Raw genomic sequence first — 13216 nt, 5'->3', positions numbered from 1 at the left:
TCGGTCTTCATAATTTGTACTATTATGTATTTTATGTAAAAAGCAAAAGAAAATAAAAAGAAAAATTATTTTTTTTTCTAGGCAAGCATGTTCTTCATGCTTCTAAGTTCTCGAGTTAAAAGAGTCAAAGTCCTATTTGGACCTATTGTAAAGAAAAAGGAAAAATAATTTTAGATATGTAATTTTGGGTCAAAAACCCCTCTAGGTGCCAAGTTGGCCTACATGTCAAGTCAACCTTGCCCCAATGGACATGTCTATTCGCACCCCTCTAAACTATATACATAGAGCGAAGATGGAGCTCATTTGAACACAAGCACCTGATGGATTATGGTCAAAAATGTCACAGAGTTGGCAGGGAAGAAGTAGAGGAATGAAGACTGAAGAAGAGAGTTTTTGGAAGAGTTTTCTTGGTACATTTCTTGTTGTTGGTCTCTTGCTGATGGATTTGCTAGAAAGAAGGAAGGTTTGACTTGGCATCTAGAGGTGGAAGTTTTTTGTGGTCATGGGTCTTGGATATTTCATTTGATTTGATTATATAAGAAGAGAATTTTCTACATTTTCCCCTTAGAGGGGTTTTACCCTGGCTTGAAGCTTATATCTTATGTTCTTTTGTTTCTATGAACTTCATGTTCTTGTTATGGTAATTGTTTGATGAAAGAAACAAGATAAATATTAATTAAAGTGTTAATTTTTATGGTATGTTTTATGCTTGCAACACTTACCTCAATGTCTTATCATCATTGACAGTAATTGTAGATAGAACATCAAAAATATGTACAAGAAGATATTAGATGATTTGATTACAACTGAGGGTCCCAATTATATACTTAAGTAGGTAACCATTCATGAATGGTCATGTCCTTGGAGACATGACTCTTCAACACTAATTATTAGTTAATTATTCATTATTTATGATTGTTATTATTTATAGTTATTTTATATATATATATATATATATATATATATATATATATATATATATATATATATATATATATATATAACAAGATTCCAGGAAGGGGAATTAGCCCCTGGTTGCACTCTTTAACACTCCCTCTCAACTGGGGAGGAATTATGCCTGTCAACAATGATCCATCGTTATGCCATCGTGTCCATCAATGTGCCATCTCAACAACTTGTCACATATCTGCTAAAGATTGAAATCATAATCCACTAAGAAAGGACTGAAAGAAGGTGGGTCACAAGATCCTGCCATCCTTGCCAAAATGACAAAGGCAAGTCCCCATGTCTAGGGACAGAACCCCTACCAAGCTTGATCCTTTAGTGATCAACTTGTTGAACATCATGCATCCTAGTCATAGAGAATACAGTAGTTCATGACGCATTTGTCGGTAGTGCTAATTAACCCTAACCACTTTTCCCAACTCATTGGCCAAATGAGAGTTACTTCCCAAGACTCCCAGACTGCAAGGTTAGTGTTATCACTCTTAAAGTGTTAATTTTTATGGTATATTTTATGCTTGCAACAATTACTTCAATGTCTTATCATCATTGACAGTAATTGTGGATAGAACATCAACAATGCATACAAGAAGATATTAGATGATTTGATTACAACTAAGGGTCACAATTATATACTTAAGTAGGTACCCATTCATGAATGCTCATGTCCTTGGAGACATGACCCTTCAACACTAATTATTAGTTAATTATTCATTATTTATAATTGTTATTATTTATAGTTATTTTTATTATTTTTATATATACTTTATTCATAACAAGCTTCCAGGAAGGGGAATTAGCCCCTAGTTCAACTCTTTAACACTCCCTCTCAACTAGGGAAGCATTCCCCCTGTCAACGTCTATCCACTACTATGCCATCATGGCCATCAATATGCCATCTTTGTAGCTTGTCTCATCTCTGTTGAAGATTGAAATCATAATCCACTAAGAAAGGATTGACAGAAGGTAAGTCACAAGACCCTGCCATCCTCGCCAAAATGACAGAGGCAAGTCCTCATGTCTAGGGACAGAACCCCTACCAGGCTTGATCCTTTAGTGATCAATTTGTTGAACATCATGCATCCTATTCATAGGGAATACAGTAGTACTTGACACATCTGTCAGTAGTGCTAATTAACCCTAACCACTTTTCGCAACACATTAGCCAAATGAGAGGTACTTCCCAAGACTCCCAGACCGCAAGGGTAGTGTAAATTCCCTCATTGTGAAAGGAAAACCCAGAGGTAACATTGAACTAATCTTGAATATCGGAAGTTGGCCCTTCTGTTGGAAAATGTAACTAGGTTCGGTCTTCATGAATGTATTTGAGATGTACTTATCAAAAGAATGAAGAAAATATCATTATTATTATTATGACTTATTAAAGCATGGGTTTCATGCTTGGGTCATCATGTTTTAGGTCAAAGTCCCCATTGAAGATTTCTAGGATTTATTCTAAGTCATTAGATTTGTTGTACATTTGAAGAGACACTTCTTGGGCTTTCGAATCATGTAAAAAGAATTATTTTTTAGTCAAAAATGAATTTAGTCTCCTCCACAGCAAGTCAGCCTCAAGAAGAGTAATTCAACCTCCCTGGAAGGCTATACATACAAGGTAGTTTGAATTCATTTGGAGCATCTCACTCTCTCACACATAGTTCGATTTATGAAGCTAGAATTTCGAAATGGAGAAGTTGAGAAAGGGCTAGAAGAAGAGCTAGAAAGGAGTGTGATTTTCTAGAGGAAGATAAAAGACCTCATGATCGGAATTTTGGGACAACTCTTACTCACTTTTGTCTAGTCAATTTAACGTCTTAAATTTCTCTACATAAATTATCAATCCGGGTATCGTAAACTGATGAAGTGTGGTGCACCATATGTGCTTATTTAACCTTTTTCTTACTTCATTGTTTTATAGATTTTATTTTGTTTTGGGTTTTTGTTTTTGTTGGTTTCCTAAAGTGTCTAATGCAAATGGAAATCCTATTATAAGGTCTTAAGAATACTTTTAAAAGACAAGTATGGATAGAGATTTCAAGACAAGGCCTATGTCCCTAATGGTAACTTCCAAAACTTAGCACTTCAAAAGATCTTAAAACATGTTTTTGATGGAATTAGTACTTAAACAAAAGTGTAAATATGCAGCTACTTCAATCAAAATAGAATGCAATAACCAATCAATGAGCTAGTGACTATGAAACCCAGTATCCTTGCTGCTATATAAAAAGAAAACTGAAGAAAGTAAAAACTGAACTTAAAGCAACTCAAAGACTGAAAGCAAAGCAACTAATTCACACTACTTCAACTCTTCTGATCCTTTACCCTTCAGCTCAATCTACCTTATGGGAAGCAATCATGAACAAGTTAAGCAATATGATATCTAAATTGCATAAAGGAAACTAATCACACTACTTCAACTCTTCTGATCCTTTACCCTTCAGCTCAATCTACCTTATGGGAAGCAATCATGAACAAGTTAAGCAATATGATATCTAAATTGCATAAAGGAAACTAATCACACTACTTCAACTCTTCTGATCCTTTACCCTTCAGCTCAATCTACCTTATGGGAAGCAATCATGAACAAGTTGAGTAATATGATATCTAAATTGCATGAAAGTAAATGAGAAAAACAAAACTGAAAGATATAACAATGTTGGAATTAGAACTCAAAAAAAAAAAATCAGCAGAAGGACAAGATGATCCCGTCATGTCATTAGTCATTAAAAATCTATGTGCATTACTAACCTACAATCAACCGGTTGAACACACTTGCATGAATTAAAATTGCATGAATGAAAAATCTAATCTATCAAACTTGAAAGCAATTAAATGACATAATGAAATCAAAGCAAAATTACAAAATGAAATCTACTCTACCTTACATTCTAATATGCTCCATGACATCTACTTCACATCTCCTTCCATGTTGAGAACATCAAAGCTTTATTCAAATTCTTCAAAATTACAAAGTACAACAAAGCTCTCCAAAGCTTTCAAAAGCCATCAAGGAAGAACTACAAACTCACAAGCTAAAAGGACTTAAGAACTCCAAACTCTAAGCTAAAGAGGACTAACTAATGAAGGAGAGAGATCTCCTATTTATACAAAAATATGAGAGCCATCTCATTAATGAGAATCCATGAATCTCTCCCTCTACCTCTAGAGTCCTAATCAAAATAGGAACTGATAAGACACATGTCTTCTTAGAGTTACAATACATTTAAGAGATGTGACACATATCCTCATGATCCCATGATTCTTTCCACTCAAATTCGAATTTGGCCTTAGAGTGCCACATAAGGGTCTTCTAGAAGACTCCTTTCAACCTACATATGTCAACAATCTCAACCCATTTGTTAGGTATAAGCATATGCACATTATTTTCTAATTTTTAACCACAAATTCACTTAAAAGGCTTAGAATTAATAAAGATTGGAAAAACATAAAGGTGGCCCAATGATAATGAAGTGGGATGAATATGGTGACATAGTAGTGAAATGGAGGTGATATAATGGACATAATAGTGAAAGTGTAATGGAAATGAATGACATTTTCAAGACTCAACATACCCCCCAACTAAAGCTATTGCATGTCCTCATGCAATATTAACTCTTTTGATCCTTGAGCTTTGGCTTAACTTTGCATGATATCATTTGATAACTTCATATTTCTGTAAAGTGTTTCACTTGAATTGCAACATGGTTGGTTCTTGTGTTACAACCATTTTTTTTTATTTTTTTTTGCCTTCTATTTTGATCTTTGAACTTTGCATAATGATATTTTGATTATTGTTGCAAAGTATATCTTTATTGGATTGCATGATGGTTGGTTCTTGTGTGACAACCATAATTTTGTTTGTATCCAATTTATCCTTTAAGAACTTTTTCAAAAGCCATTGTATGCTCATAATAGCAATGTAATAATTAATATATGTTGGAAGTATGTGAACTCCTGAATATGATATGGACATGGCAAGATATGAATATGAATGTATTCCCCCCCCCCCCCCCCCAACTGATGGTATTGGCAATTTTAAGAAATGAGGAAGAGAAATGTTTTTCCAACAATTATCATTCTAGCTTTTTATGGAATTTTATGGTCAAAAGTTAGAAAATGACATACCTTCACTTACCCTTTGGAATGGATGAGTTGTACGTGTGGTGGCTGAAAAATTTTGATCATATTCTTCTTCAAGTGGCTGAACAAGAGGAGTCATGGATAGAGAGATAAGATGACTTTTTATTGCTTCTAGTAAAACTTGTTGAATCTGCTCCAAAATGCTGAAAATAATAGTCTTCACGCCTTCAAAACTCATTGGCACAATTCCTACTATGTGAAAATATGTTCTGATGTCGAACATAGTAGGAAATTGTTGGCTTAGTGGCCATTAATGGATGCCACTAGTCAACACGAGAACTCTCACCATTGATGACAATGAGAGTCAATATGCCCAAACACATCTTGCTAGGTACGAATGAATTTGTTGATGTCGAGTCACCTAGAAGATCTAACAAACAAGGGACATTAATTTATTCCCATTGTTTGTCAGCATGAGGACTTGCCATTAAGGCATGCAAGCCTCAAGGTGTTTTTACAAAGAACATAGACTCAAAGGACTATGGACTCAATAATTTGCATTGAAGCATGGCTTATTTGCGGAATGAAAATGACAAGAAATGGAAGATGAAAATGGAAGATGGAAATGGAGAGTAGAAATGGCAATGGGCAATAAGCATATGAATGAGCCTCTTGCTTTTATTTGTGGGTTATGAATGGACAAAAAGAGATGGAAAGTGTATGTGAATGTAAATGGAAAGTATGGAGTGGAATGAGGTGAATGGTTTATTATGAAGTATGGATGTGATGGAGACAATAGTATCTGAAATTTTTTTTTCAAGTGTTTGGATCTGATTTTGCATTAGCATATTTCCTCTTTGTTGCTGATCATCCTCTTATGAAACAAATTGATCTCTTAGAGAGACACCATTCTCTTGTAGTCATTTGTCCTTCCTCCTGGAACCTGCAAAAAAACTAATACTTCTTCTGCAATGGAATGTAAGATTATCAAAGGAGAGAGATGGCCAATCTCTCTAGTTATGATATTTACACACAAAACTAAGAATTTGTATTAATGAAACAAGTTCTCAAAGGAAAAATCAAAAGAATTTATACCTGCTTTGGAATTGGTGCCCAAGTTGAATGTTGCTTCTTTTCAGCAATTTATTTCATTATTTGTCATTTCAAACTATAATTATGAATTTCTCATTGTGTAGATCTCGTTGATATCTTTCCAGCGATACTTAAATCATCAAAATCTGATTTTGTATGAGAAAGATAGGCTGATTTGAACAATGACGTTATTCTGGTTACGGAATTAGACTTTAGCTGCGGAATGTGCACGGTTCTGTAGCTACAATCTTGGATACAAAGTTAGCCATTCATCTTTCATCATCAATCCAAAATTAATCAATACCTTCAGAAAAGTGAGAAAATAACTTATTCATTTCATTGATTCAAAATTATTATTTTTTTTCTTAACATGCAGCGACTTAGTGTGGCGACTTTGTGATAACACTCAACTTGACTTCCCTTTGACCGGGGTCTTTTTCATCAAATTTGACCGAATGAATAGGACATCATCCATATACTGACATTCCCCTAGCTACCCATGTGGCTTGTTTTGCTTGATGACACCTGCAACCTAGAGTTTAACAAAACAGTTGCGGAAAGTTGAGCCAGCTGCGGAAAGTTGGGTCAGCTGCGAAAAGTTGAATCAGCTGCGGAAAGTGGCTAAAATAGACAACCATTCGTTTTATGCATATTTTGGATACTTTTTTCATGCATAGCTTTTTATCTCTTTTGCACTTTCCTGTGGAGTTTCTGTAACCTTAAAAGTGAGTGATTCATCTTTAAAACAGAGGTTTTCAGTTGAAACAAAACCAACCAAAAATATATTTATCCCTTCTCTAATTGAAAATGCCAGTGTTACTACACAAGAACCCCCAGGATTCCCATATAGACATCAAATAAAATCTGATAAATAGTCAATGATACTAAGGTCGTGCTCAATAATAACATAATTGTTTGGCCTAACCAGGGACTGGACTATTTGTGCAGCTTTATGTTGTAACAATACGTTGTTTTGAATCCAAGTATGCAATTGTAACTCGTTGTAATTTTCCACCAGAAAAGATTTACTATATTATTTTTTCAATTTGAAGTGGTTTTATAACATCAGATGTGAATTGAGTGTGCGTATATGAATCACGGTTTTTTTTTTGTGCAATAAATGCCTAACAGTTGACTGGAACTTCCGTTGATCCTTTATGGTTTGTATGACACATTGGATTCAAGATTCTCCACATCTATCTACAAGATCTGGTTTCAACATGCGTATAATCATTATCTTCCCTATTCCATTTTCTCCCAACATTTAACCAGAAGTAACGGAACAGCTACAGATGGGTGGCAGCGACTTCATGGGGTTTAATGACAAAGAGTCGTGTTCAATTGGAATACGTCTCTAAACAGGGGTGAGTTTATTAATATGGAAGGCGTGTAATCAGGTTTTATATTCCAGCATATAGTTGATTCCCAATTAGAATTCCCTTCCTTAGGCACGCCAAATTCAATCACACATCAAACTATCAGTTAATTAACTCAAATTCCGTTTTTCTTCATGCGGCGGCAAAAAAGAGGCTCCAAATAACCGAGGATTTCTCCAAGAATGCCACAAACTTCTTCAAACGGTTTCTGGGTTATCTAACTGACCCACCTGGAAAAAAAACCCATGTTTTATTTTCGTGAAATTCATCTCTGTTTGGGCAAATCGAGTATTTTAAATTTGACATTTTTCTGCTGTTTACGTTTTTCTCAGTTATCAGTTCTGCATTCGGCCTGTAAAATTTTGGAATTAGTGGTTGGATGATACGAATTTGTGCATTCTTATACATGTCAAGATGTCCACCACAATTTTCACCTTTTCACAGCAATGAAAAGAAGAGTGAATCCTCAAAAAGAGTTCGAGTACTTGCCTGTTAAGCCTCTGCTGTTTACGCATTTTTCTGAGTTTTTCTTTCAATGTATTTACTAATCTTTTTTTGACAGAGGTTGATAATCCTCCTCTATGGATTTCTCGGGGGATGGATAGACTTCTTGAATGGTTCTTTTGCCTTTTTCTTTCTTCTGTTTCTTATTTTTAGCTCTATCTTCTCCTTCTTTTTGGACAATTTCTTGAATTTCTATTGTAGGGGAGTCTTGGACTGTAATGTTCTTTTCTTTCTTCCTAGTTTTCCTTGGAATTTTTGGTGGACTGCTTCCAGAGGCCTCAAACGGCTCTTGGAAGTGGTTTCTTGTCAAGAATTACTCCCAAGTATCCTTAGTTTTCTTCAACTGGTCCTTAATAAGGATTTTTATGAATCCATGATGGTAGAGATAAGGTTCAATGTTGCCTACGTGTTTTTGAACTGTAAAACTCATATTTTTCAAACTCAATAGCAGAAAATGAGGCAAATTGAGAGTGTGACCCTCTATGAAATTCATCATCAGTCTAACATGATACATATACATAGAACCAAGAAGCGACCTTCCCACGTTATAAATTTCTGGATGACTAACAGTAGACTAGACCATTCCTCTTTTATTGCATGAACAGGGATACCTCTTGTTAAGCCCACAATGGAAGCTAGGATTGTTTTTCTCTTTTCTTCTTCTCTGAAATTGTAAAATTTTATAAAAAGGATTCATGATTTTCAATTTCAGGCAGCAAATACTTTAAGAAAAACATGTTAAAAATAGGACTTTGACTGAGGTCTTAGACTGGTTTTTCATCGATCTGAGCTGGGTGACTAGGATAGGATCCATGTCGGGACAATTCTAGAGATGCCCATGTGGTCGATTTCTTCATTGGACGCTTGTAACCTGCTAAACCTTGAAACAGCTGCGGAATTTTCAGCTAGCTGCGGAATCAGGGCAGTTTCCGCAGCTAAGTTGCAAAACCTTATTAAAACAGGATACAGTGTTTTGAAGACCACTATAACCAGATAATTTTGGACAATTTGAACCTATCAAAGCAGTTGATTTTCATTTTTTTTATTTTTTATTTTTATTGAATCAATTGAAATGTTGAAGTTTATTTTGTCTCCTTTTTTTTTTCTTTTTTTTTACATAACAATTCTTCTTCTGATCCTCCAGATCACACAAAGTGCAAGAGGAGAGCATACTCAAGAATTATTATTTCTTTTTTTACTTAACAATCATTTTTCTGATCCTCCAGATCACACAAAGTGCAGGAGGAGAGCATACTCAAGAATTGTTATTTTTTTTTTAGATGTAAGAAGTAAGGTCTCCTAATTACACTTCCCCGACAACGGCGCCAAAATGTCTAGTCAATTTAACGTCTTAAATTGCTCTACATAAATTATCAATCCGGGTATCGTAAACTGATGAAGTGTGGTGCACCATATGTGCTTAGTTAACATTTTTCTTACTTCGTTGTTTTATAGATTTTATTTTGTTTTGGGTTTTTGTTTTTGTTGGTTTCCTAAAGTGTCTAATGCAAATGGAAATCTTATTCTAAGGTCTTAAGAATACTTTTAAAGGACAAGTATTGATAGAGATTTCAAGACAAGGCCTATGTCCCTAATGGTAACTTCCAAAACTTAGCACTTCAAAAGATCTTAAAACATGTTTTTGATGGAATTAGTACTTAAACAAAAGTGTAAATATGCAGCTACTTCAATCAAAATAGAATGCAATAACCAATCAATGAGCTAGTGACTATGAAACCCAGTATCCTTGCTGCTGTATAAAAAGAAAACTGAAGAAAGTAAAAGCTGAACTTAAAGCAACTCAAAGACTAGAAGCAAAGCAACTAATTCACACTACTTCAACTCTTCTGATCCTTTACCCTTCAGCTCAATCTACCTTATGAGAAGCAATCATGAACAAGTTAAGCAATATGATATCTAAATTGCATAAAGGAAACTAATCACACTACTTCAACTCTTCTGATCCTTTACCCTTCAGCTCAATCTACCTTATGGGAAGCAATCATGAACAAGTTAAGCAATATGATATCTAAATTGCATAAAGGAAACTAATCACGCTACTTCAACTCTTCTGATCCTTTACCCTTTAGCTCAATCTACCTTATGGGAAGCAATCATGAACAAGTTGAGTAATATGATATCCAAATTGCATGAAAGTAAATGAGAAAAACAAAACTGAAAGAAATAGCAATGTTGGAATTAGAACTCAAAAAAAAAAAATCAGCAGAAGGACAAGATGATTCCATCATGTCATTAGTCATTAAAAAGCTATGTGCATTACTAACCTACAATCAACCGGTTGAACACGCTTGCATGAATTAAAATTGCATGAATGAAAAATCTAATCTATCAAACTTGAAAGCAATTAAATGACATAATGAAATCAAAGCAAAATTACAAAATGAAATCTACTATACCTTACATTCTAATATGCTCCATGACATCTACTTCACATCTCCTTCCATGTTGAGAACATCAAAGCTTTATTCAAATTCTTCAAAATTACAAAGTACAACAAAGCTCTCCAAAGCTTTCAAAAGCCATCAAGGAAGAACTACAAACTCACAAGCTAAAAGGACTTAAGAACTCCAAACTCTAAGCTAAAGAGGACTAACTAATGAAGGAGAGAGATCTCCTATTTATAAAAAAATATGAGAGCCATCTCATTAATGAGAATCCATGAATCTCTCCCTCTACCTCTAGAGTCTTAATCAAAATAGGAACTGATAAGACACATGTCTTCTTAGAGTTACAATACAATTAGGAGATGTGACACATATCCTCATGATCCCATGATTCTTTCTACTCAAATTAGAATTTGGCCTTAGAGTGCCACATAAGGGTCTTCTAGAAGCCTCCTTTCAACCTACACATGTCAACAATCTCAACCCATTTTTTAGGTATAAGCATATGCACATTATTTTTAATTTTTAACCACAAATTCACTTAAAAGGCTTAGAATTAATTAAGATTGGAAAAACATAAAGGTGGCCCAATGATAATGAAAGTGGATGAATGTGGTGACATAGTAGTGAAATGGAGGTGAAATGGAGGTGATATAATGGACATAATAGTGAAAGTGTAATGGAAATGAATGACATTTTCAAGACTCAACAACTTCTGAGGTGTATAAAGGGAGATCGAAGTTTTTCTAGTTTGGTCGAAGTTGCTAATACTATTGCTACTAAGTCGAAGTTACTACTCGATTGAAGTTGTCTCTGATGTTGCTAGGTCAAAATTGCTTTGGAAGGGTTATCATCTGCGAGAAAGATTAAGGGTTGACTTGGAGTGGAGGAAGTCTTTGTCTGGATCTAGAGTCTTGGATTATCTTGAGAAACTATTGAAGGAAGAACTGTTGACTGGGATTTCCCCTAGACAAGGATTTTGCCTTGGCTGTCCGCCTACATTTGTTGTCCTTGTGTCATTGTTTTGGTAATTGCTTAATGAACTTGTTGACTGCTACGTGTCAACTACCCATAGCAGTACACCCCATTTTTCGCAAAAGGGACAGCCATTTGATTGTCATCATCAGCCCAATCATGTTATGTTGTAAACCCAGTCTGCATGTGTAAATTGTAAATAATCTTAGCAGATCTTAGTCATGCATGTAAATTGCCTAGGAAAACCTAATTTTCTAGTGATAATCTACGTTCCGGAAGGTTTTTTGTCTCACTGATCCATGATTAACAGAGTTTTCCTTCAGCCTAACCCCGAAGCCGTAATGGATTTTGTCATTAGAATCTTAGGGGACTCCTAGTGTACTTAGTCGAGTCTATCTAAAAGTAATTTGGAAATAGGTTAGGTTATTATAAATTGCTTGATCTGCTAAATTATAGTTGTGTCGCGGAATTGGGTGGTCTATGAGGGTCTATGTCAAATGGGTTTTCCCCCTTGAGATGTAAAATTGTAAAAGTCATGATGTAAAGTGTCTTGAGGGTTAGAAAATGTTTTAATCCCCTCATAAGTCCTAAGTCCTAGGTGATTTTTTCCAAATGGGCTAAGTTCGAGGATCCAAAAAATAAACAATAAAAAAATAAAAAGTTATAAATAATTAAAAAAATTAAAATTAAAAAATAATAATAAAAATTAAATTTAAAAATTAAATTAAAAATAAATAAAAAAATTTTAAAAATAAAATAAAATAATAACAAGTCAAAGTTTTGAGAAAATAAATGCAAAGTTTTAATTTTTTAATATATTAAAATGCATTTAAAATTTCGACGGATGAGATTAAAATGGATTTTGATCCTCATCGACGGTCGAAATTAGTTTGACATGGATCACTCGAACTAGCCGTTGGGAAACTTTCATTTAAATAGGGTGTTAGGGGTCATTTGAGATCAGATTGGATCTGAGAGTCTGGTTCTAAAGAAAGCTCTCTTGTAATCATTTTTTTGTGCAATAAAGAAAGACTTTGGGGTTGAAATCTTGCTGGTGTAACTCTTCGGGAAGTGTTGTAAGATGATTTATTTTTCTGCATAATTTTATTTTCATCCATTGATAATAGCTTGATGAAGAATGATTTAGCACATGTATCTTGTCTGATCTCTGGGGTTTGAATGATAGTTTAGATTCTGAAATATAATGGCAGGTATCTCCATTTGATCTGGATTTCCCTATTGTTTTCTCCCTCTATGTTAATGGTTGATTTTAAGCTGTGCAAGAAATCTTAGTTTTGAGTTTACCAAGCATTAAGGGAAGTTCTCGGCTGAACCAGCCAACTCCCGGATTGCGTTTTCTGAAAGAGCCCAGACAATTTTAATTCCTAACTTATCATTTGAATTTTTCTTATGAATGTAAGAAGGGTTTTCTGAAGTATCTCACATTAAGTCTAAAATTCTGAAAATATTTCTGTGGCATATTGACAAATCTGGCTATTTAGAGCCTCTGAGCTGTAATTACTATAATTATTTAACTGGTTTTATGGTTTCATTTATTTTTTGCATTTTCAGGTTTTGGCTGTTTGTTTTCATTGTTTTCATGTCATAGGTACAGGTTTTGAGAATTTTTCAGAGTTTCTATTAGGCAATCTGAAGCAGGAAAGATTTAAAATTTCAATCAATTTTCTAGACTATGGGTCTGCTCCCTGTGTTTTCAATTTTCACTGCTGCCTGGGGTTTTACTGCTGCAAAAAAATTCTGAATCTTTTTTTAGAGACCACAGCCATTGTTGCTCCCTTCAACCTGCACAGGACTTGCATT

The sequence above is a fragment of the Pinus tabuliformis genome, chromosome X, assembly GCF_031772625.1.
Source record: "Pinus tabuliformis cultivar Carrire ecotype Pingquan chromosome X, CPIR1, whole genome shotgun sequence".
Classification (NCBI taxonomy): Eukaryota; Viridiplantae; Streptophyta; class Pinopsida; order Pinales; family Pinaceae; genus Pinus; species Pinus tabuliformis.
The sequence above is the reverse complement of the archived record's forward strand: the minus strand, read 5'-3'. Positions refer to the sequence as shown.